At 38.8% G+C, this 27490-nt stretch overlaps 1 protein-coding gene across 1 annotated transcript in view; it reads left to right on the top strand.

Moving 5' to 3' along the window:
* LOC310961613 (zeta-sarcoglycan-like) overlaps window positions 1-27490 on the top strand; it is a gene marked incomplete at both ends in the record, with an annotated part of 392549 nt that overhangs the window by 286465 nt on the left and 78594 nt on the right. The window lies entirely within an intron of this gene.

The raw sequence follows: 27490 nt of genomic DNA on the forward strand, positions 1-27490 counted from the left end.
ACAACGACTGTGTGGCCACAGAATGAAGCTGGTAAGTAGCCAAGACCTCTGACAGACCTGGGGGAAACATCAGTCAGTGACTGTAGGATAGGCTACCACACACAGCACACTGCATGTGTTCTGACAATCCATGCAGCGACAGATGAGTCACATTCACCATGGAATACAACGCGGACAACTCATATTGAAACCAAGCTGCGACCTCTGATGCTGAAAAATGAAGCCAATGCGGAAGTGCCAAAAATGTCATTTCCTTGAATGGCCACTTGAGGCTGCCTCCAAAAGCCAGTCAATCCCCATAGACCCTGATGTTAAAATGCCCAACTTTACAGCAGAAAAAATGTTTACAGACTGGTACAAACAATGGGTTCGGTCTCTAAAGCTAATTTCACTATTCACGGCAACTCGATGGGGAATATGTTTTTTTTTACAACTTACCTGTTTAAACTTCATTAAGGCTAAAAGTTCTGCATAATTAAAGTCTCGCTGCTTTGAGTGACTGTAGGCTTCACTTGGTTCGACTCAGCTCTAGCCACGCTCCACCTCTTTATCCATTCTTGGATTAGCCAAAAGTTAAGCAGTGTAAGGCACAACCAAAATGAAGACGACTGGAGCCACCTGGTGCCGCCAAATGTTGGCCTCATTTAGGCCCTACACAAATCTACGGCTGACGTTGTTTTCTTTTATTTAGATCTTTGGATCCAACCAGCCATGTTTATACATAGTATATGGATGGTATGTACTAAGATTACATTGTTAGCCAGTGGCTGTGGGATTATCTTCAAAGCAGCAGGTTTTGTAGGGTATTTCAAGCCCTGTTGGTGTTTTTTTACTGTGGATGTAATGTTCCTTCTGTGTCTCACCCTTGCTGCTCTATCCTTTAAAGGCCTGTCTTTACTGTATACGATACAGACACACACACACACACGCGCGCGCGCGCGCGCGCACACACACACGCACACACACAAACACACACACTTACACTTGCCTCTAGGCTCTATATAATTGTCCCCATAGGGACTCTATGACGACCTATCAACACCACAGGAGGCAGAAAGAAAACTCTCTATCTTTTTGATTTGACTTTCCTTTTATGCGGTTCTTTTCCCTTTTATTAGGCATTTTCTTCCTCTACCCCCTGTCAATGACATTACTTTCTTTCTCTCCCAAATGCCTTCTTTCTATGTTGTTTTTTATACTGTCTTTCTCTCTCACCCCTGTAGTGATGCTGGCTCCCTGGAGACAGGTCTAGCTATGTGCAGTAGACTGCCTGGATAAGGGCTTCACTTCCTGGGGAGAAAAAAAATCACTGGCACACACAGTGGAGATAGTATGAATGCATTCATGTAAAGGGAGGGGTGTATTGTATAAAATAAGGTATGTTTTAGGAGCTGAAGCCCAGCAAAAGGATAATTAAAAGTGTAAATAGAGTGAGATTGAAAAGCAATAATGAACCTATAAGAGATGTAATGAAAAAGTTAAGGGCAACAATAATTGAAGAACTCTTCTCATCCATATCCTGTACTGCAGCTTCAAGGAAGACTGGAGAATATTGGGGGTGGGTGAATGTGGGAGGATGCCATAACTTTATTTTTGCTGTTTGTCAGTATTAGATTTATTACTCCCTCTGTCTGCCTCATACTTTCTTTGTGCTTCTCCTCTGGGGACCTGAGCTAGCTGAAACTTCTCCAACTCTGGAGCTGTAATTGAATAGCAGAGAGTTCTAATGGAACATTAGGCTGTTCCCATCTTGGCAGGCCCTATTGATTTTGACTTTGCAGCATTGTAAACAATCTGGGGTAAATGTAACTGAACGGATGCAGACCTTGGTATATGCTATAATTCCAGGGCTATTGCTGTGGAACTGTTGCACTGTGGCAAGTAACTGTGTGGTTTTGTTTGACATTAATAGCATCTTACCCAAGGATGGCTTGCACTTGTAACTTATCGAAACAATAATAGCAGGTAATTGTGGTTTGTTTGACCTTCTATTCATGCCCATTGTTTGCGTTAAAGAAAAGTGTGCTGCAAAAAACACTTGATTTTAATTGTGTGTCACCTGGGGTTGCATAATGCTGGCAGGTTTATTCAGAATAATAGTCTCTTGATGTAATTTTCTTTTGTCTGTGGTCACGTCTAGATTGGCATGTTTTTATACTTGTGAAGGTGATACGTTTCTTGAATAAAAAAAAAGTAATCACTTGAACTCACTATCAATTTGAAGCGTCTCTAGGGGCTCACATGCATTTGTTAAGATTTAAGTGATATTACATGATGTCAATGTATCTCTGTATTTCTAATTGAGATGATCATTCTTATGGATAAAGCGATTGCTGCTTGGCATTTTTGGTGATGCGTGTCCTGGTTGACGTTGCCAATACAAGACTGGTAGACCCAGTGTAACACATTTTAACCGTGCTTTGATGTTTTCTTCTTTTTTTTCAAAAAGAGTATTTTTTTGGGCGGTTTTCAAAGCTTTTATTAGATAGTACAGACAGGAAAGGGGATGACTTGCGCTGTCAAAGTGAACCCCCTATTAACGAATTCGGGGTAGGTCCACTTTGGTAGGCATTCCAGTGCACTTTGCCTAGTTGGATGTCTGGAATTTTGGACTTCCCATGACACTAGAATGCAGCATTTCTCTTTCAAGGCATGTGTCAAGGGCGGAGGGTGAGGCAGGGGGAAAAGAGTGGGACATTGGAGGGAAGCGCTGAGCGCTCTAACTGAGACAAATAGAAAGGTAAGAATTGCTTTAAACCCTGGCTTAATCAATTGGCAGCCCGCAGGCCACATTCGACCCAGAAGCAACTTACGAGGGGCCCTGCATAATCACATTATTGACACACAGTAATATAGGCTATACTTTATATAAAATTGTCAGTGTGTTTTCTAGAAAAAAGACCAGACACCAAAACATCGCTGCAGATCATGAATCGGCCGTAGAGCTTGTGGCATTGCTCATTCTCTCTGAACCATAGACCAGTTGGTTAATATGGACACAAAAAGGAAACGGGCAGTGCTCCTGGGTACTCCTGCTTCCAGTCGAGCCCATCCACTTTATTTATTGGAAATAGCCTGCTGTTTATGATTGGTTTTTAATTACATACCATATGTATTATGAGCTTACTTGTCTAAACAAAGAACGAGAGACGAGCACACACACACACAAATTTGTAATTGATTATCTCTGCTTTATTCACTTTTATCAGAAAGTCAACCATCACATGCGATGCTTATTACATGAGCTCATCCAGCTTTCATTAAGCAGCTTAAAATAAGTTTGGAGCTTTGAGCTGCTGCTTTCTTTCACTATATTTCAGTATTTCCCTTCCCTATTGTTTAAAAAGTGTAACTCACCAGTGTACAATAAAGGAACACTCAAAGCATGGTGTCTTCTAGTCCACCAAATGTAAAGTGTATTTGAATTAAATAGAATGTCACCTTTAGCGGGTGGTGCTCGCTACATGAGAAATTCTCCAGCCTTCAGCCCTACGGATAGGAATGACTTAGACACGCTGTCGGTGATAATAAGTGTCGACATCAGAAGATGAGAGCTTCACCATGCAGACACATGCAGAGGGCTTGTCAGATGTCTATGCTTTCTCTGTGTCCCGCACAACATTAGAAAATATATCAAGTGAGAAGTCAATGCTGCCAGCTAAATTGAAGATAATAGAGAATAGGAGAAGGACAAGTTTGACTGTGAGAGGTTTGCAGAGGTAAGCGGGGCCAGGGGAAGTGGTGGTTATTTGATCATTTTTTCCAGAAGCAAGAATACAATCATATATTTTTTTATTCAATACGGAACTTGAGTATGGTGTATAGTTGAGCTTGTGGTAGTGTATGTGTGTGCCACTGTCTTTATATTTGTCTGCCTGCGCGGGCAAATGTCCAGAATTCCTGTGTGTCCAGTTTGTGTGTGTGTGTGTGCGCCAGACGTGGTCGTGACCCATGTAAAAATAGTCTCCATTAACATTTAACAGCATTTTTTTTCAGAATGTCAGGAGAATGAAAGGCACATTTGCCCTGAAAGGGAGCGAGGAAACGAGACAAAATGAAAAAGAATATTAATCCCTCGTTCCAAAAGATCATTCCATACTTCCCTCAAGCTGCTGTCTCAGAGGTCACATCATCCAAAAGCCACAACAAATCCCCTCATCACAAAACTTCACTGGAGAAAAAGGGCACGTCATGCTGCACCATGTTAAGTCCAAGAACTTTGATAATGCTGTCATTTATCATTGGATATTGCTTTACCAAAAGTCCATCAAAATATACTTTCCCCTTTCTTGTCAAGCCAATTTCTACCTCAACATTCGAGAGTTTCAGGCACCAAAATGAGGGACCAAGTAAGAAAGAATGGATTGCAGCCACTTATAGCACCATAAACTGTGTATCCCTTGTCACCACCATCTGCCTTGTCTCAAGGTCCGATTAGCAAAATAGATTGCGCTAATGGTAATAAATCACTAACACAGCCATAAAGTTTTGTAGCTGGCAGCAATTTTCCTCTTTTGCATCTGATTGCAAATATCCATGGGGCAGTATAAGTGTAAATGATGCAGTGATGCGCAGGGTCAGGGCTTTTTAATATCGTTATTAGCCAACCTGCAAAAATATGTGTTAATCAACAAGGACTGCTTGCCCTTGCAGTGTACAACGTTTGTGTGTGTGTGTGTGTGTGTGTGTGTGTGTGTGTGTGTGTGTGTGTGTGTGTGTGTGTGTGTGTGTGTGAAAGAGACTCAGAGGAGGTGGAAGTTGGACGACTGCACACAATGTTAATGTGATTTATTAATAACCTGACCCACCTGCCATAACACATGATATTTTCTAGCAAGCTTACCTGAACCCGATGTGGTGCAGAAGTATTTCTCAAACGTTTCTTTAAACATGACGAAGAGAAACTATATTTGTGACAGTATACTCTATACTGACTTATAAATGTGCTTCATTACCACCAACTCTCTGAAGACAACAATAATCTTCATTGTAACTACATGTGGCTATAAACTCCAATGTTTAAATTGGAGCGGTTTTGCTATGAGCCTCATTTAAATAGAGCAGAGCGGTTAGGGGTGTATTTCACCCTTTGTGGTTGCTTTGAGAATGACATTGTTAATTCAATCCTTTTGTGAATTTGCCCCTGAAAGTACAAACATCAAACTGCACCAAACTGAAAGTACAAGCAACCCTTCAACCTGTCATAGATGTAACATGGCTTATACATTTCTCCAGTATAGCACACAGAACTATTTTCTTACAAGTAATATATGTATGTACTTGGGCTGTTTTCCCACAGAAACTGTCAGGATGCATTTAATTTAAAAGAAAATGTTGGTACATAATTTCTTGCTTAACATTTATATAATGAGGTTTCTTTCTTTGTTAGTGAGGTTCTGTTATTCAAACCTGTATTAGAAATAAAATGTTATTTATTTTTTAAGAATTTTCTTCTTCTTTCTTACACCAACCCAAGGTGGTATGCATACCGTAATAAACTATTTTTAATTTTTTTTTTTTTTTTGAGAACACCTTACCATCCTCATAACCAATCCTGGCTCCAGGCAGTATATCCCTCCACATCCATAAATGTTGCATTGCTGGCATCAAGACAGTAGTAACCATTGAGCACAAGGCCATCAGCTGTGTGCCAACACTCCATTTAACATTTGATTTAGTGAACTACACACACTCAGGGTCACTGATATATGGCTGGTTTTCTTCTTGAGTGCCATTTTATTTTAGACTTTATTACCTAAACCAGAGTTACTCTTTACGTTCAGCTCTCTACAGCACTATATTTGTCCTATCCTTCTGTACCAAACATGGTTTCGGCATTAACATGACAGCCTCAATTTAAAACAAAAATGAGAGTTTCTCTGTATATTCAAGTTTGAATACTCCGCCCCTCCCCAGTCCTGGTTTCTGTGCAGTAATTGGAATAATGATCAGGCAAGCAGATAGCTTTGTACAGATGAATTTATCTTTTACCCCACAGCATCTTTCTTTAATAGCATCAGTGGAAAAATGGGGGCCTATATTTGGTAAAGTGACAGTCACGACAGATATGTTTCATTCCACAGTCAGAACTTTGCTTTTACTGATGTGTGTTTAAACATCTGTTCAATGTAATTACCATGTCAAATTAATTGTGTGGAATATAGGCTCTAACATGAGAGGGATTCATGTAAACCAAACTGGCTCAAACTCATAACATGAATCACAGCATAAGTGAAGATATGTTTAAACTAGAGACCATCTCACAATGGGATTCTCACTAAGGCCAGGGGTGTAAAGTGTGTGTGTGTGTGTGTGTGTGTGTGTGTGTGTGTGTGTGTGTGTGTGTGTGTGTGTGTGTGTGTGTGTGTGTGTGTGTGTGTGTGTGTGTGTGTGTGTGTGTGTGTGTGTGTGTGTGTGACAGACAGGTAAACAGAAATATAACACCTGGCAAAGTACTTATAACGTCTTTTGTTCTCTCTTCAGTAGGTGTTGCCAGTACCAGAACGTCGTGATCTAGCCTAACCTAACTTTTCATTTGTGTATGTCCTACTTACTGTTTTGTCTTTTTCATATACATAATTATACATACATTTTGGATGACAGTACAAAGTAATTGGTAAATTGATATAATACATTTAACAGCTCAATCGGTTAACTCCATTTACATACACTTGCAGACATATTATTAAGTAAATACATGCCTAAACATACTATTGAAGTCTATTATTCTTAAACAGATGAACACACACAATTATTATTATTGTTTTTAATATTATTAGTATTATTCAATGCATTTTTATTTGAAATACAAGCAATACAAAGTTTGAGGACACTCTCAACTGCAAAAATACACCAAACTGACATTGACAGTGCATTTTTACACAACCCAGCCAGCCCACACCTTGTCCCTGCTGGTATTATATATTCATAGGTTGTTTCCAGGGGAACGGTCACAATCCACTGTGTGAAATTAATTAAGGGTGGACATTTTAATTAATTAACTGGACGGGAGTGTGGCATTACACTGCTCTGGCCTTATGACATTAAACACACTCACACACAAAGACACACATACTTGCACTGAGGAGACACACAGATTAGATTTAATTGCCAGTGTGTAGATCATTGGTGTGGTTCAGCCTTAATTACATATTGTACTCTGTGTGTGTGTGTGTGTGTGTGTGTGTGTGTGTGTGTGTGTGTGTGTGTGTGTGTGTGTGTGTGTGTGTGTGTGTGTGTGTGTGTGTGTGTGTGAGGAAGTACATGACAACAAAGAGATAGAAAGTGGATCAGTTGCATTTCAGTAACACTAACGTGAGTGCAAAGTAAGCAGGTTTCACTTTCTGTTGCTCTGGTGAAACAGCCACATATTGGCAATGCTTGCTTCTTATGCTAACTTAGCTGGAAAGGTGAGCCTTCACAGCTGTAATATGTATCACTACTGAAACTCACAGATTCCCTAAAGGGATATTCTACAAAATACCTGCGTTTTCAGTGTAAAACGCTCACCCCTTAGGCTTTAAAGATGGCACTAAAAAGTTGGTAGTTTGCTGCTTAAGTAGGATGGCAACTGGAATCAGTTGGGATTCACAGTAGTTGCAATAGACAGCAACTGGCAGTTTCACAGCTAAAAATGTCTTCAAATGTACCTCGTAGAAAGATTTTAAACACTCTTGCAGTATATAATCCACTTTTTACCTGTGATGCTCAAAACATAAAGCCTGATAATCAAAGGGAATTGCCATTTACCACTATAGAGTTTATGTTGGTCATGAGCACTTTTGGGGAGTAACTTGTTACATGTAATGCCAGTACAGAATTCCATCACATAATAAATATAATTGCATTCAATAACAGTCAAAGAGATGCTGGCAATGGCGAAGGGATTACATCAAAAAAAAGTTTATGTTTGCAACTGCTAAGCTTTTGGGGGCCCTAAGCATACATATTAAAACAATTTGTCATTATAGAATAATTTCTTGAATTTGCCTTTGGGGGAAATGTCTGTATAGTTAAACTTGAGGATGGTTCATCCCAGCATTGTACTGAACTGGAGCCTTCAGACACGATGGTTGGAGACAGCTGTGGTTTTTGATTGCTTTCTTGACTGCGTGTGGATGGTTGCTCATCATCTGAAACTTCCTCTTGATGGTGTGTTGCTCCTTCAACATATTTTAGCATTGACCCTCTAAATGTTTTTTGAAAAAAAAATGTGATTAGCAAAAGCTAGATAAACCAGAACAAAACATACCAAAACATTAGGATTTTCTGGTGACAAAATATCATGTTGCATTACTGTTCATAATAACTTAAGTCTACTGTTTATCTTTATCTGTAGCACAAGCCCCATTTAAAGTAATGGATATATTACATGCATATGCCTTAAATAAAAGTTCTGAAATAATTCACAGTTGTTATCTAAAGTTGACAACTGTCAAGTTTGCAAACACGCCACATATATTGGAGAATCTAGATTATGTAATTTCTGCCTTGGAGCTACATTAAATCCAATTGCTAGGTAACCTAGCCTAGCTTGCTGAAGTTAGCTACAAGCAAGCTATGAGCTACGTTTGCAAAACAATTAAACACGGACTAACCAGCAAGGGATGTAGGGGCGTCATCTCTCTGTTTTATCTTCTTCCATTTTTCAGCGCCTGATTCATGTTGTCTCTTACTTGTTTATTTATGCCTTAACATTGACAGATTAATAAAGCAGGCTATTTGAGTGCAACACTGTTAAGCAGGGCTCTAGACTGCGACCAAATGATTTAATTTTGCAACGAAAATTTGAGAGTGTGCAACTGAATTTTACGTCTGGTCACGCTTATGCAACCAGATGTCTTGCCATATCAATATGTAAGTTGCTAAAAAGCAACAGAGTGACAGATAAGATAGGAACATATGTAAGCACTGTAAGAAGATGCCGTAACACGTGAGCTCCGCAGCTTTTATTACCATCTTACTACAAGTTATAATCACAGTGTTGCACCTGACGGATCCGAAGCCTCTGTATGTGACGAGCAGCTCCCGAGTCAAGTGACAGCAGAAATTTACGTAATCAAAAAAGTTTTCATTTTGGCTCCATGGGAAGAAATCAAGTGTTTAACTGATTCATTGGCTTCTCTGCCCAGCGCAGCGAGTGAGGCCGCAGGTGACACACAAACTGAGCTGATCAGTCTATGTAGATATGGTCCATATGTTTAAAACACATAAACAGACTGATCTGATCAGTCAGTGTAGCTACGAACCATATGTTTACAACACATAAACAGCAGGAGAAAACTTAGGTGAGAGTCGATCGACTTAATAAAATGTAAACATATCTGTAAACTATCTATCAACCCCGCATATAGAGAAAATACTGACATTTTAAAATAGCGTTAAAATCTCGTCTCATCCTGTGGACTCAATATCGCGTATTGTCTCGTCTCGTCAGCTGATGGTCTCGTCACACCCTTTATTCTGAATGTATAGCATATTTTTTTATATTGTACTCTCATGACAGCGATATGTTGCATTGTTCATCAATTTTCCGTTGGGGGCCACTGTGCTCCTAGTGCAAAAAGTTAGTCAGGAGCCCTTTTAAGGGTAGTAAGGCTTACTAGGAGCTGTCTCTAGATCTAGAAAGGCTCCATTCATTTGGCAGTTTGCGCTCAAATTTTAGTTTTCAGAACTTTTCAGCTTCATTGCTTGTAAATTATTTATTTATTTCATTAAATATTTGTTAGGAAAGTAATCAAATGTAATACGTTACACAACTTTGAGCTGGTTGTATACAGTCAAAAAGTTTACAGGACAGGAATTAGTTGCTAATAGTTTGCTAAGCCTTGTTTGAAGTATAGTCTGCAAAAAGACAACAACTGCTGGATGAGTATCCTTCAGTGCATTTATAATCTGCATTAATAATTGCAGTGCAGAACTCCTGAGGTCAATTGTAAAGGACAAAACCCAATAGTTAAGTGCTTCAAGTCTGGTGAATAATCTGATGAAAGTACTGTGATAGCAGTGCACCAGATTTGTTGATTAGGTTGCACACTGCATGTCCCCTTGGTGGTGGCTTCCTTGTGGCATTTTTCTACTCAGCCCGCCAAAATGGTGAAGCTGCTGAGTCGGGTTGGCAGATGAGGTCGTGTCTGTGCAGCTTACCTAGGGTGTAGTCTATGAGACAGGTGGAGTATACACATATCTAACAATATTGTCCTCAAAGCTTTAGTTATAGTGTAATAGAAATATGTCTGAAATAAGCAAAATCAACAGGGAACTTTCTTTCTGTGACTTTAATTCCACTATCTGCAAATAGACTCAAAGCATACAGAGATTACTGTCAATAGCAAAGAGCAAAAAAAAACTTTTCTGTGTCCTTTCAGTGAGTCTGTAAGGGAGAGGCTTTCACACAATTGTCATAAATTGATCACCACCTTCTTCTCCCCTAAGATTATAGAGTCTGGTACTGTAAAACAAAAAAGCAATTACAATATCATACCAAAACAATGGGAAACTTCCATAATGCCCTGCTCCAAAAATTAAGTTTGGAAAATCTAGTGTTCTGGCAAAATGGCCCCTGCTTAATTTGAAACTGGCTAGCGGATGCTTAGGTTATTTGCCCTGCAATATGTTGCAACATACATGACTTTAAACCAGAAATCATAACACATAATAGAATATCTGCAAATCCAGAGCCAGAGATATGGTGACCCTAAACTAAATGCATCCTATCGAAGCCTCTATGGTTGTTTTGGGCATTGATGATCATCATATTCAAGGTCCTAGTCACATTTGGGACAAATTCACCAATGGTTCTCGCTGTGTCATATAGCCCCAAATAATAAGTATGTTCCAGAGGGCTCTACAATATGCACAGCATACAAGGCCCTCTTACAGGATGATGTCTATTTTCCTTGAACAGATGTACAAGGAATATAATTCCTGTCATGAACGGTACAGGGACATAACGCGAAGAGACTGAACCCAAATGCAGACACAGACACGGGATAAAAGTACAAATAAAACATTTAATAAAAACGACAAACATAACGATTAACAACTTCAGGGTAACAGAAAAACTAGGAACTAGACGATCAAGGAAAACAGGAACGAGGAAACGACGGACTATCAGGGAACAGGACGAGGAAACAGGAACACAGGATACTACGGAGAAACAAAAAGACAACAACGATTAATACAATTACCAACAAGGAGCGCAAAAAAACAAAAACGAGTAACAGGAGCCAATCAGGGGGAAACAGTTTACCAAGGGAAGGATAACAACAGTCCGGCGCTGCATGCCTGTCAGCTCAGGGTTTAAGTACTCCTTCAGGTGATTAGTGAAACAGGCTGCAGCTGGGGGGAACACGCCTACCGGACCTGGACAAAACACAAGAGGGAGACACATGCAGGGAAAGACAGATAGAGGGAGACAAATTTACACAAACGAGAGAGAGGAGGGTACTGACAGAACCGACTCTTGACAATTCCAATGTACAATAAAAAATGTTCAATCTTCAAAATTACAAAGCTGTAATTACAATATAGTAAAAAGCGATATGTCTATCACCGCATGTATGTATGTAAATCGCTATGGAGAATTTGAAGTGTATGAAGTTTAATATGAGGGCTTCCAGCAAACTCTGAATATTTTGGCAATATATAGAGCTCTGATGACAATGATTTCAAAACCAGCTCTATTATAGATGGATCTGGAAAGAAGATAGAGATACAGTACATGAAGGGGAAAGAGAGTGGGTGCTGCATTTTGTCAGAAACACACAGTACAAAAGCAGTTGTAGTATGAAGAAAGACAGAGCAAACACTGGCTAAATCTCCGGGAGGATGAAGACCCAGATCAAAGTACAGTGGATGAAACATCGACACCATGAACCAAAACTGACGAGCAGTCCTGAGAAAAAAGAGAGGAGAATGTGAAAAAGGAGAGAGGGAGAAAGGAGAGGGAGGACTTGAAATCTCAAGACAATAGACAGTCCAACTGTTCACTGCTAAGGAAAATTGTTGCAAACGAGTCGGCCAATTGGAATTATCTGTAACTGAAGGCACATTCAGAAATGACAAATACCAAATTCTGACACATAGGCTCACATTCCAAAATTGTGTATACCGGTGTATCGCTTTGAGAGGATTTTGTGTCCAATATCTAGTGATGTCCAAATGAAGCCTCATTAACCACTAGTTGGAGCTCTTGGTTTAAATAAATGGGCTCAATGAATGGTAATTCAGTGTGTTTTGAACGCTTTGTTGAACACATCTAGTGGACTCTAGTGAAAATAATAAAACTGGTTCATGAGGCTTCATTTGGACATCACTATTGAAAACACACTGAATTACCATTTATTGAGTCCTTTTCTTTAAACCAAGAGCTCCAACTAGTGGTTCATGAGGCTTCATTTGGACATCACTACCAATATCATATAAGAAATGGCTGAATGACCAGTTGTCAGATCTTTTAGCGGGAGTACAGAAATGAAGTTAAGTACAAGGAGAGGACACTAAGATTAAGGACTAAGCCCTGGATGGAGATCAAAGTGAGCTATAACAAGAATGTAAATAAGTAAGGGGTCATCAGTTGCTTGGAAACCTCAGCACTGATTGAAGAGAATATCAAAAATCAATAAAAAAAAAGGGAGATGAAAGAAGTTGGATTAAGTACTTTATCCTTATAGAAAATATTGCATCCACATGGTTTTCCTGTGCCATCCTGGGAAACTATCTCTTGTAAAACTTGAATACTACCCCACACATTGTTTTTAGCCAAACACCTCAAATTTGAGAATAATTTTTCGTTCTCTGTCTCAACTTTCTTATAATTGGATACTTTTTACCGCCTTATCTTTCTTGTTCCAATATTAGGAAGTAGTCATAACTACCCTGCCATAGTGCATAGCTAGTGACGAGCTTATCAGTGTATTGGAGCTCATAGCAGCTAAACTGTCACTTACCTTAGGAGTTGGTGTGGGTCCCCAAATGGTTATGTGTTTTAAATCATTTGCTTCCTTGTTCGGAACAAGTGGAATTGAAAGTAAATTGCTACAAGATCATTCTTTATTTTCATTGGAAAATATCTCAAAGATTATTTTTTTTCCATGCTTGAAATCCAACCCTTGTCCACTGATGTGTCTCTCTTGCCTCTCTAACTTGTTCCATTTCTTCCCACTATGTCTCAAGTACTATTTAAAGAAGTTATTCCATTGCCTCTTTGTCTTATTCGATTTCTGCAAACTATTTCTATTAAGCTATACCTTGCCATTATGAGTTGCTGAGAACATTTTCTAAATCATTTCAGTGTATTTCACATCTTACTGTACCATACAAACCTCTTACCATCATGTGACAAAGTCACCTCTCTCATCATTCTAATCCTTTGGTTGCTGATGTGTGATGCCAAATAGTAATTCACCTTTGCTGACAGCTCTTGACACAACTCCTTCTCTTTCGAACATGTCACATATGGCCACTTTGTCAGGACCCCTTGACGTCACTTTTTAACGCACTAGTTAGTTCTGCACATCAGACTATTGCTTTCCACTGCAGTTTCTGTTTTTAAACATGTGGAACACGTATTTAATGTTGTGAATTCAAATGCAACTATGTGTTTAAGTGTAGAAGACAAAACTACTTGGTTGGGTTAGGGAAAGATCATGGGTGAGTTTAAAATGTGTGTTTGCTCTCGATGTATGGAACATGAATAGCCCTGAGGTCTCCTGGGTGAAAGTGTTTGCAGACGGGACATGATCCGAATAATAATGATATAGTTATATTAAATTAAGTTTATATATAGACCTAGGTATTTGATACCCTGGGAATTATAAGGGGCTGAATGACAACATGCTTACTGGATATGATAGACAATGAATGCATTCCAACAGGTTAATGTAGCTCCACATTAACCTGTAGTTTAAACAATTCACTGTCCCATCTTTCTCCATCATGTTTTATCCCTCAGATCAATTCCCAGTACTCTTCCTCACTTTCCTCTCATCTCTGTCAACCATTCCCATGTTCCATTTTATGCAATGTGTCATCATCAAGAGAATCCACTTCTTCTCTCACATGTCCTGTCCTTGTAAACCATTCCCAGTAATTATGGATGCAAGCTACTCGGCTGGGGATTTCATCACATGGTTGAGAGCTCTGCAGAGGTGCCAACATCAGGAAATCCCTGTCATAGCAATGAGACACTAGCAAACCACAAGAAATACTAAACAACTAGAATATGATTCTAAAAGTCCAAAGGACCTTTGATTGAAGCCTCAGTTCAGAAACCAAATGTAAACACAACGGTTGCCACACTAAGGATTGAGGTGAGGTTCAAATATAGATATATTTTCTACGGAAGTGTATTGCTGTTACTGTAAGAAGATTAAAAAGGAAACATATCAGTATCACATTATATTGTGAAATGTTTATTGTTAATAACAAGATGTTTTCACGTTACTACGGCATACAAACTTATCACGTTATAACAATATACCTATTTATATTGTTCTAAAGTTGTAACGGTAAACTGGGCTGTGATGCCTGTTTGTTTCCAGTGAAATGTAATCCAGTAATTCAGTACCTTCAATTTGTGCCGCATTCATCATAAATCAGAATGTGGCCACCAGATCGTCACACAGAAAAAGGGTCCCCAGTTGAATGGCGCCATCTAGCACACAAGGATACTGACATTTCACTGGAATGGTGGATAAAGGATGTCCATAGGCCAGCAGAATGCCCACAGAAGATCCATGTTGTGTTTATCCCACATACTTACCTCAATGCCTCTTTTCATTCTCCGCTCACATAAGTAAGTAAGCAAAAGGACATGGCTAATTATGCAGACACAATTACTGCAACAGGAAGCTATGCTTTTGGAATCGGAGCTGGCAGTTGGATATTTGATCTAATAATCCTTTTCACTGATTGGAGTTATGTATCACTGATAATGAGGGATTAGTCAAAATATCCGACGGCCAATTCTGACAGTAGTTTTCATCAGCGGAAGTTCGTCATCTTGCATAATTAGCTATATGCTTTTTTTTACTATGAGAGATTCAGGGGGCAGTGAATTAAATGAAACACATATGCCTATATTTATTTATTATGGTCTTATTCCAGACACCTCTGCTCAGTAACAGCAGACTTACGCAACACAAGGATGAATAATTAATCAAATCGTGTAAATGAGCCATATTCTTCTATTTATCTGTTCTCTGCACACATTCCCTCATTTAAACATGAGTTTCACGTTATAACATTTTAATAATTTATCATGTTATATCGTTTCACAAAAAAGCAATACAAATATAACATAATAACAAGAAAAATAGGATATAGAAGTTTGTATGTCATAATGTGAAAATATCTTTGAAACCACTTATCCACACATTATACTTGAAAGTAATCTTTTTTTCTTTTTCTGGCAGTGGAAACAATATGTAATTTACTCCCCTTCATGCAAAGTGATAAAATTGCATGGAATTTGCAGTTTAACAGGCTTATTGGGTTATCATTTCACACCAAAAGAGCTTATTTATTGCTGTATGACAAACACTCTAAAACGTTTAGTCCATTTGAAAAAGAATCCCAAAATCCATCCAATTCCATCTTCAAATTGTTTCTAAGCAGACAAAGTGTTGTTCCCCCTATTTATTTTTTTTACTTGTAATATTTAACAGGATTGGGTCTTTATACAAAATAAGAAAATGAAAACTCCAACCAGCCTCAAGCCTCTAGTGAATCACAGTATTCAGGTTGAAGCAGCCACATCCCTTCTAACTTTGCTCTTTGTGTGTGTGTGTGTGTGTGTGTGTGTGTGGTGGGGAGGGGGGGGGGGGGTAGAGGCATACATTATTCGATAGCTGTGACTATGAGATAACAAGCTAGTGAGGCTGAGCAGGATATGCGATACATAGAATTTTTTAATTGACATTAATTATAACAATTGCATTTAGACACTCAGCATGTCATAACCACTCTCTTCTGTACATCAAAATCTATAATTGTTCAGTTTTGCTGTTATTTTCTTCTCCCTTTCATTTTGTTTTGTTCCATTTTTTTAACTACAGTTACACTGTCTGTGATGTATATCAGATTTGAAACCAATAACCTTGAGGCAAAAGATAAGCCAGTGCATTCCTGTGTTATATTTCCCCTTTGATAACTGTGATTCAGATAAGCACTGGAACCTGCAGACTTTAGGCTAGTTAATATATACCAGTAATATAAGTGTTATGTATCTCTACTAGCTGTGATAGCCATCTGATCCCTCTTGCCTTGATAGGGTGGATTGTCCTGGCTTTGTAGAGGTGACAGGGTTAAAGAGAAGAGTCTCTATAGCCATTAAAGGCAAACTGTGCTTTAAATACACGTACACACACACACACACACACACACACACACACACACACACACACACACACACACACACACACACACACACACACACACACACACACACACACACACAGACACACACAAGCAAACCATTTACCATTTACAATAACAGGTTAAGTACAAATGAAAAGGGATTTGTTATGATCCGCTAGGGAATTGGATGGAACAGAGACAGCAGGGAAAGTACAGGATGGAAAACGGATACAAGTACAACACACACACAATGTATCAGGTTTAAAATTAATTTTGAAATACACAACATTGTTCCAAAGATCGCTATTTGGAATTCATGATTGTGCAGCAACCGCCTCAAAGCTGATGTGCAAACAAATGCAGCACTACGCGGTCATGTTTCAGTTATGAGTACGAAACAGACTAACAAAATCTAATTTTCAGAGTAGTTGTCTTGAGTTGTTTTCAGTAAAAGTATTCATGAGACATTCATCCAAGTCAGTGTTTCTGTGTCCAGTACAGGCCTTGTAAACTGACCCTGATTTGCAATGTGCACATATTGTCTTAGACAAAGGGCATTCTCCTTCTGCACACAAATAAGCGAACAAACTCTCTCTCTCACACACACATACACATAAACTTCTCAAGAGTTAACTTATTCCTCTTTCACCTCAGGTGTTTGTACCATGGGGAATATTTCATGGCAAATGGAGCATTGCAACTTTATCTGTTCTGCTCTGCTCTCCTCCTCTGTCCTCTCCACTTATCTTGTCTCTTCTCTTCTCTTCAACTAGACGGCAGGACACAGGACTTGAGGGAAAATGTGCTTCTATAGAGACAAATAAGGCCATGATGTAGCCATGGGCATGTGCCTATGTTTGTGTGTTTGCTCTGAATGTGCACGCTTATGTGTGTGTGTGTGTGTGTGTGTGTGTGTGTGTGTGTGTGTGTGTGTGTGTATACACACCTATATGCCCTACTTTACATTATTGATTAGCTTTATTGCTATTACATCATGACATGATGAGAATCAGAAATACTTTAATAATCCAAGGGGGAAATTGTTCTTGTTGCAAACTCCAGCTATACAAACAACAATATTATACAAATAACATATATTTGTAAAAACAGAAATATATATATATAACTTTATTTACAGTAGTAATATATACAAATCAAAAGGACTGTAATAATGTGCAAAGAACAGACTCTACTAGGCATGCATTGTATAGTTTAATGACCACAGGCAGGAAATATTTCCTGTGGCGTGTTGTGGGAATTTTGGATATTTGTAATTCATAATCATAGTTTTGTCAGGTCAGTCACAGTTCAGTATCTCCTCTGTCTCACCTTCTTAATGGATAATGCAAATAACTAACTCATGATGATATATTGGCATATTTGTGCATCTGTACCCTGTGTTGGAGACCTTGTGATAAGAGAGGTTCAGAATGTTCAGAATTGTAATGTCTAAGGCATGTTTTTGTTTGGTCTAAAGACGTCACCCAACCAGGGCTATTCACGTCCTGTCTCTTCATCTAAAAGACTGTGCGAGATTTGGCACATCGTCATTCCTGCTAGACTTTAACTTTGTGACGAGGCAGGGATGAACGTATTTTTGTCTGCAGAGGAAAATGCTTTGGCAAAATAAACCACGGAGAAAAAAGCAGATCCTGTTTGTTGATCTGTATTGAAGAATCCATTTCTACAACAGGCGCATCTTGGTGCAAGGAGTCTTCTGCTGAAGGTGCTCCTCTGCTGGGCCAGTGTATTGTAGAGAGGGTGTGAGACATTGTCCAAGATAGACCAGAGCCTGGACAGCATCCTCCTGTCTGCCACGGCCGTCAGGTTGTCCATCTCCTCCCCCACGACATCACTGGCGCTCCTGATCAGTTTGTTCAGTCTGTTGGTGTCTGCGACCCTCAGCAAACTGCCCCAGCATGTGACAGCAAAGAAGATCGCAAAGGCCACAACAGACTCATTAAACATCCTCAGGATCGTCCGGCAGATGTTAAAGGACCCCAGCCTCCTCAGGATAAAGAGTTGTTTCTAGTCCAGGTCAATTTGTTGTTGAAGTACACCCCCAGGTACTTATACTCCTCTACAGTGTCCACAGGGAACCCCTGGATGGAGACAGGGGTCACAGGTGTTTTCACCCTCCTCAGATCCACTACAAGCTCCTTTGTTCTAGTCACGTTGAGCTGCAGGTGATTCTGCTCACTCCAAGTGACAAAGTTGCCCACAACAGTCCTGTATTCACTTTCATCCCCCTTTCCGATGCAGCCAACTATTACAGTAGGCGTTCAACAGTAGTTCTATAGGCGTACATACTGTGGTCTGCCAATCAGGTAATCCACAATCCAGGACACAATGGGTGTCTACACCTGCACAACGTAGCTCACTGGTGGTAGCATGCAGCTAACATTAGCTTAGCAGTAGCTTGCATGTGTTGCCTTTGAAGTTATTAAATAAGTTAAAAGTGAGCTTAATAGGAATTTCTGATACTTAGAGACTGTTGGAGTCATCATCCACCCCAACCTTCCTCCTCAGCATGTGTGGCTCTCATAAATATATCACCTTAGTTCCTCTAATAATTAGTACAACCACTAGAGGTTGACCCGTAACATCATACATCAATATGGGGCAGCATAAGGTTGTTTTTGGGTGAGGTCAGTCGGTAGGGATGTGTTATCTGCTTCAGAAACGTATAGAATATGAATAGATGGGTGCATGTATATCAAGATTTGTATTTTATAGTTGGCCATGGAAATATCATTCTTAAAAAACAGTTATTGCTAAATATTTATGTTGAATCTATTAATGTACCTGACTTTATTAGGTTATCTGTAGCCTATGCCCTAACTTTTGCCTACTCCTGTGTTTTATTTGTGTTATTGTACCTTGTATATTAATGAGGACAAATTGTTTTACAAAACTAAAAAGATTGATACTGATATTGATAGGTTTCTAGATTTGGGGTTTGATAGGGGACATAACTGCAGGTGTCGTTTCTATCAAACTGTATAATCGATGCTCTCAGACAGGTCATATCTTCACATACATTACTGTGACGGCTTTATGTTATTGTCTGTATGTGTCTATCTTATTTATCTTATATGTGTACGCCACTCTTTTATCATTATTTTACCAATAAAAACAGAAACACAGCAGATGTCTGTGTCTTAGCAGAAAACCAAATATTACATTGAGAAGTGAGTCAGATACTGCAGGATAGTGAACAAAAAAGAACAAACACAACTAAAGTTTCATGCATTTGCTAGTGTGCATATGACTGCATTTTTTTGCCTACTGTTACTAATCTTATCATGTTTTGACAGGTTTTGTTCAGCCTTGGCAGAAACTCTCACAAAAATATTTGACTAATGCCACAGCATGACTAACAGTATCCTTAGATTGTGTGCTTAAGACCACAATGACATGTAAAATCCCCCCGATGTGTTTTATCCCTAAGCCCCTCAGGTTGGAAGGTATCATTTAGGATAGTTTTTGCAAATCTCTGGAATGAGATATATGGGTGGAAACTCTAAGCACTTTTTCCAGAGGCCATAGCAAAAGTCCCCTTTCATCACAGATAATATACTTATAGAAGCACATCAATATACTTACATATGTATGTATTCTGAAATAATTCAGATGTTGGAGGGAACAAGACAAGTGAAATGATTTGATGAGAGCAGCCACCTCCTGTATCAGGCAATCATGCACAAATGTAGCTAATGCACAAAAGAGAGGTATACATATATTGTATATATTGTTATGTTTTTCAAAGGTGGTTCATCTATCTTCGATCTCCTTTAGTATATCCTTCCAGCTGGCATTTTTTCCTCGAGCTGTGTGACTTTGTTGACTGGTCCCTTAAGCCCCATACATTATCGTAGGAGAAGCAGAAAGTAGGGCTGACGGAGCATCTTCTGTTTATAGATCTATTTGGTGTGTCTATCTCTAAAACAAATGTTCTGCGGTTTACCCTGTCCTGCTTTCCATCTCTATCTTGTTCTCCCTCCTTTTTTTCCTGTTTCTTTGTTTCAAGATTTATCGCTCTGTAATCCCCTTTTCCTGCATTCTTCCTCTCACTAAACCTCTTTTTCCACCAAGCCCACCACCCCCGCCCCTTCATCTCCCTCACCTTTTATATCTCACTGTATCCATTTCCACCTTTTTGCCCCTCTGGTTTGCCGTTTCTTTCAGTCCCCCCCTCCAAAAAAAAGCCACTAGAACACCCATTAAATTAATTAGTCAATGTCTTGCCAAAAAACTGTATCTCCACTCAGTAAGCTTTTCAGAAATATATACTATCTTTGTTACAAATGCTTTAAAATTTCTTGTAATAATTTCTTGTAACTTGTAATGTGTTTTTTAGGTGTATATGGATTTTGCAATTCCATAGTGATACTTTTGATGAGTCATGAAGAGATCGCCTGAAACTTGTGAAAAGACAGAAAATTATTTCTCATCTAGAGGGAGAGCTGGATTAATGATTTCAATAGTTTTGTGTTGGTGTCTGGAGGCTTGCATATAGCACACACCTGTTCTTGTTGTGGTAAAATAGAAGCTTACTGTGCTGTAAATGTGAATATAAAAAGCATAAGCATGTCTTTGCAGAAATGCACGCTACAAATAAGCCAATTAATACTTACTTGAAGTTTCTGGAAAAACTCAAACAAACTACGTCCTTATACAAAGGCAAGATGCTTAGATAAACAAAGCACATTGTTAGTTCCTTGCTGCTGCTGTGTTTACAAAAACAAAACACATTTTATAGTATTTTAGGAGGCTGGCTTTCCACTGTATCCCTTTTAAAAGCACTAGATGCACTTCTTGTAACCATTTTTCTTGTCGTATTTCTTTAAATCTGGAGTGGTCTACAGTGTCTAGATTCCTGTTCAACTAAAACTGTTGTGTATAACCTTGCCAAACCTGTCACAGGAAAATGAATGTCACCAATATTTTAGTTAATTTTGGAAAAAACTTTTTCAAACCGACTAGTACCTAGGCTTTGGGTATCAGGCGATACCCATCCGATACCAATGTTTAATTCATAAGCTGTGTGCCTCACTGTGTGGATGTGACTGGTATATTTTTTTTATGCATAAGGTTACATCAAGCTTTCTAAACTTTGTAAAACAAAATGTACAAAATGCATAAATATATTAACCAAATTGTTATTTATGAATTAAATTATTTTAATAAAGAATTAAATTGAATAGATCTGCCCAACTATCCCCGCTATACAGCTGCTGTATTTGTCAGTATTTACTCAATATCAATATTGGTGCCGGTGCATCCCTCGTCAAGTGTTTTTTTTTACCACAGATAATATTACATTTTAGTATATTCTTTTACAATTTTGTCTAGGTTCAGACTTCAGCACAACCCTGAGACTGCACCCAAAATAGCAAAACGTCTTACCTTAATATTCTTAAATGTAATGTCACTGATGACTTGGTTTATCATAGTACATCCAACATGACGTTCAGTTACTCTACATCAGAACCCAGCTGCCTAATTCAGGGTGATATAGAGTCTTGCTTATTTAATGTAATCCCCAGCAGAACTGCCGACAAGTGACATGTTAGGCAGAGACTTATAATTAGAGAATGAGAAGCCAACACCCAAGGCTGCAGCCCTGAAGGGCCCCTGAGATACAAAAGGCCCAAAATTAGCAATCTCAGTTCATACATTTTTTTAGCTTAGTCTCCAGCAACTCTGAACTCAGCTGGCCACCCGTGTTGCTAACCGGGTGAAGGGTTCTAACCACGGTTTCTAGCAGCAGCCTTGGGATGAGCTAATGACAGCCAAAGTAGCTGCTCAAAAAATTATTTATTCAATTTTAGAGACACTTTTGAGACTGCAATATTAGATAATTTGATCATGGAATAGTATTTGTAGTTTTTCTGTGATGCTAGCTTTTAAAGTATGGTATAATTGTATAATTTAACTTGCCAGATCTATACAACTCAATTTTAAATGACTTTGTAAAAAAAACACGAATACCCATCAGTTAAGTAAAGAGCAGTACTGGTGTTTATTGTTTCCGACAGAGAGGTCTAGGATAATAACAGTAATTTACAGAGGGCCCTGGACCCTAAATGTTATGCTTGAGTTTTAAAATGTTGCACGATGCAAATCCACACAAACTCTCCCACAAAGATCTGACATATCTTGACCGGCTCAGTCTCATGCCAGCTGTCACTTTGATACTTAAATGGATTAAACTGATCCCAAAATTGTTGGCAGAAGGCTTCTACAGGGCATGGATGACATGTTTAATAAATGATAAGGCTCCTGAGTGCACACAAAGACACATATTAAGTCCAAGTATCCAGAGAGTAAGATTATTAGCAACTCTGGTTTATTTTGGGTTGTTGTCTATTACATGGCCATGGGGACTGAAAACAACAAATTAGCACTGCACACCAACAAACACATAACTTATTTAATAGTCCTTGCTAATTAGCTGGATTAAAGTTGAAAGAGGAATTGAGGGACACCGCAGGCACTTAATCACCCACTGTTTGATTGGTATTCTTTTTAAGCTTGGACTATTTACTACTTGGCTTTGCTGATCATTTTAAACAACTTTCCCTGTCTGTCGTAAAAACACCCCCACTCTTTGACTCATTCAACGCGTTTCTGTACATCCCTGATCATTATCGCTCCATGATCTCTGTCAGCAACCTCCTAGTACCACATACTAATCATATAATGGTGGAACTCTTCACAGATTAACACAGAAAGACAGAAATACAGTCAAATGGACATAACACACACACATATATATATGTGTGTGTGTATATATATATATATATATATATATATATATATATAAACCAGTGCTTCCTCTTAATATGTGCATGAAGGAAATCATCTCTTAAAGTAGCTATTGATTGAAATTTATATTTTTATTATAATGTATCAAATGACAATATGAAAACAGTGTGACAAACTGACATTGTACTTTTATGTGCCACGTGGCCAGAACCAGGCTTCCTAAGGCCCACCTCAGCTCCACCCATGCCTCACCTCTTTGCCCATTTTTTGATTAGCCTGGAACAAGAGCGGTCAGGCACTGCCAAGATGGTAACAGCCAGAGCCGCCCACATTGAACTTTATTTTGGCTTTTCAGAAACCTATGGGCGATGTCACAAAGAGTATGTCCATGTTTTATACAGTCTATGTTTCAGGTGGTTTGTTTGCAGCAACACCCTGCTCAACTATCATTGTAAATACTGACATGTATGATTTCTGAACTAGCCTGGAAAAATCAAACTCTAACCACAGGGTCTGACTGAGTGGCAGACAGACAGGTAGAGTGGCTGAAGAGACTTGGGCTTTTTGTACAGTCGAGGAAACAGGATGAGAACAAGACAGACCAGTGATGGAAGAGCTGAAAGCTTTTTGTTAAATTGACAGCTAAAAGTATCTCCTGTTAAGCACATGACCATGCCTTTTAGATAGAGATAGACAGTCCGTGAGACAGGCAATCACAGAGATATAGCCAGGCAAACTAAAAGCAGTTATTAGGCTGATGGTGAGGGTGAATAAACCAAATGTATCTTGTATGAGGCTTGAGTACATTGCTGTTGAGATGAATATATGAAGTCGGACAGCTAGTGAGACAGACAGGAGAGCTGAAAGCTGTTATTAGAGTGATGACTAAACATGAATAACAAATCTGATCACTTATAAACCTTCAGTTCAGACAGACAGATAGGCGGTCAGTTAGACAGGCAAGCTGAAAGCTTGTTATTAGGACCCATCTGTACTGGTGGCTAGAGGCTGTGATGATGGGCTACCAGTCACAGCTTATTATTACCTGACTAATTACACTGGCTACCTCAGGCTGGCAGCCCTGTGCCTGTATTTATAATCAAAGTTAAATTAAACTATTAACTGAATTAATGGCATCGTGGTTTATGTTGTGTCAGCTCACAGGAGAGCGTGTGATGTGTGTGCCTTTAGTGTATTTATTTGTGCCTGTCTGCACATTTCACACGATGAGGGGAGATTTATGAGCGAGACTCTAAACACAAAAGCCAGAGGGACAATGCAGAGAGCGGTAGAGGGAGATAAAAAAGAGTAGTGAGCTGAGCACAAAGTAAACATCACAAATGATATATGGTGCATGTGAGGAAATGCTACATGTGCTCACCAATATATTTTTGGCATTCTTACATGTTACATGTTTGTACTACCAGCAACCACCACTTATCTTATCTTATATGCATTTTACATATCCAATAATGTTTTCAGGTAAATTACTGTGATTGGTAATTGGTCAGCTGTGCAGAGGTGATAAAAGAGCCAGGTTTTAAGCGTCTCACCAAGCTCTGCTTTTTCATTGTTTACATTACAACTATTTAGGTCACTTTTCATTTGTATAACTTAGTACAACACTGTGAAAACCTTCCAGGAAAGGGAATCACCATATTTAAAACTTTCAGTGCTATTTAATGAAATGTAATTTAATAAATGAAATTAATTAATGAAAATGCTATTCTCCCTTGTCTATAACACTAAACTAAACACTTTCGTTTTCGTGCTTTGGAAAAAAAATATTTTTGAGCATACCCCTTAAATCTCACTACTACTTAATTCTGCAAAATCAAATTTTGCCTATTAATCTAAGTCTATTACATATCTTGACAAGTGAACCCATAAACAGTAGTTTTAAATGTAGTTTGAATGAATCTTAATAATACATTTTAAATATGCTGCAGTTTATTGTAGCTCATTGTTATTCCATTGTTAAACTTTAATTGTTTTCTTTACATTTTAAATGGGCTTGCTTTAATTTACTCCCTGTTGCTGCCCGAGGATATTTCTGAATGTTATGTCTGAAATGAAATTATATTACTTTAATATTACTTTATTTTTATAACATAGGGTAGCTGGTGTTGAAATGTGGGATGTGTTTTATGTGGAAATGCTGTAGGGTGCTTTCATATTGTTTAATAGGTGTGCTTATGCATAATTATTGTGTATGATCGTGGTGCTGTATGGTGTTGAGGCGTATGTGAGGTGGACATTTCTGAAATCATTGTTAGCCTGCCACATATTGGACACAGTAAGATTTATTAGCAGTCAGAGCATTTGTTTGTGTATATCATGTTCATCATTGCCATGTGGGGCAGACTGCAGCTCTAGTCTGCAGCTGGCAAGAAAATGTGGCAGTGCCATATTGTCATTTATCATTAATTCATGTCAATTCCCACGTAATAACACGGAAACAAGACACGTAGTCCAAACTTGCCCACACACTTCAAATAGTGAACTGTAATTCAATCACTGATTGGAATTCTAACATCAAACAATGTCAAAGATGATGTATGCATCACCTGATGGATTGATGCCTAAGACTTGAAACGATTACAGTACCATTCTGCAGTGCAAAACATTTTTTCAGTATAACTCCAACAGGATGAACATCAAACTAATATTAAAATGAGAAAACATCAAACATCACACAAACCTCACAGAAGATCAGAGCTTTCGTGGACAGAAATTAACTTTTAATTTAAAGCAGTGTGGTGCAAGTTTGCACCTAACAAGAGAAAACTCGAAGTTCAGTTCCCACAGATTGTTCATGTACATAGTTCATAATTTTTAATACTGAAGTAAGTGCACAGTCCCAAAAAATGAACAAGCTTCATGAGCTTTTAATTTGGTAACCGAGGTGATAAAGAGGTGATTTGATTTTGCACTTGATGGTCTGAACTGTGAATTGTTGATAGCCTCCAGGTAGAATAAACAATGTTCTCATCAAGACGGACAAGCAATTAGTGTTACCTGCTCCTATGTTTCATTTAAGCACCACCGCTCAGATTGTTTGTCTTCAATCAGCTGTTGTATAAATAGACATTAGCAGCTGTTTAATATACAGCAATTATTTACAGCACTTATTTCCATGCATTTGCATATGAGTGCTTAATCAAATAAGATTTTCCATCTATCGATGCATTTCTAAATGACAGAGTCCTCCACTAAAGGAATGGGATCAGGCCTGTTCATGCACACTGCCCATTGAACTGGAATGATTTGCAGCACATTACATCTGCCAGGCTTTACAAAGCGCCCAATGCTTTTAACAGAGTGGAAAGATAATAAAGCGAAGCTTATCATACGCCCCGTTGACAAAGATTCATCCAGCATACATGCGTTAGGAAGCAGTTGAGAGAGGCAATGCACAATAAACTGCATGAAGCATTCATTTATTGCTTGCCAAATTTGTTACCTGAAGCTGTATGAGTGGGTGGTGTGGTGTGTGCGTGTGTGGCTTTGCACCTGAGCACTCATTTGCCACGTTACCCACAGTAGTAGTCACATCAAAGTCCTGTTTGTCACTGCTTTTGTTTTGTTTGTTTTTCTTTGCATCCCTCAAGCTTGTGTGATTGTTTGTGTTTGTGATCAGCCCATCCCCGGTATTCCCAGGACGCTTCAAAATAAAGCATAGACAGGTGTGACATATTGGAAATTTGGTCCTGACTCGCATAAACAGAACACCAAACAATGACTATTCTCCCGTAACAAATAACAAAACAGAGAGAGAGGGTGTGAGAGCGGAAGGGAAGTGTGTGTGTGGGGGGGGGGGGGTTCCATTTTAACGGATCAACCACTTTCCATTTTTAACACATTTCTCATTTGGAATTCAGAGTGCAGCAAGATATTAATTTGGGGAAATCATCAGAGAAATTAGGTCACCTGTGAGCCATTCATTTCATGCCGCCAAAACAAATAAGCAATTTAAAAGAGAAAGGGGCATAAGTGAAGGGAAAGATGATAAAAAGAAAATTATGTAAGTGTAGATAATGAAAATGGGGAGGAGAACGGAAAGGAAAGTTGGTTAAAATTGTGAGTGGGACGATTTTGCGATTTTGAGAGAGATTGCATTCCATTTTGTCATGAATATACATCAAATTAACCATCGAGACAGTTTGTTTCGTTGATCACCTATTAACAGAGAAATCCCAGTAACGGTCCCTACACATAAATTGAAGCACTAACAAGTTAGCGTACCCAGAGTTTATTTTAAAAAAAAGAGTGTTTTCTACAAGCCTTAGGAGCCGGCTACATCGATATTGACAGGAGGCGGAAAGTATAGAACTGAACTCCAGTGCATTCGGTAATCGAC

This window comes from Echiichthys vipera (genome assembly GCF_963691815.1).
Source record: "Echiichthys vipera genome assembly, chromosome: 2".
Lineage (NCBI taxonomy): Eukaryota > Metazoa > Chordata > Actinopteri > Perciformes > Trachinidae > Echiichthys > Echiichthys vipera.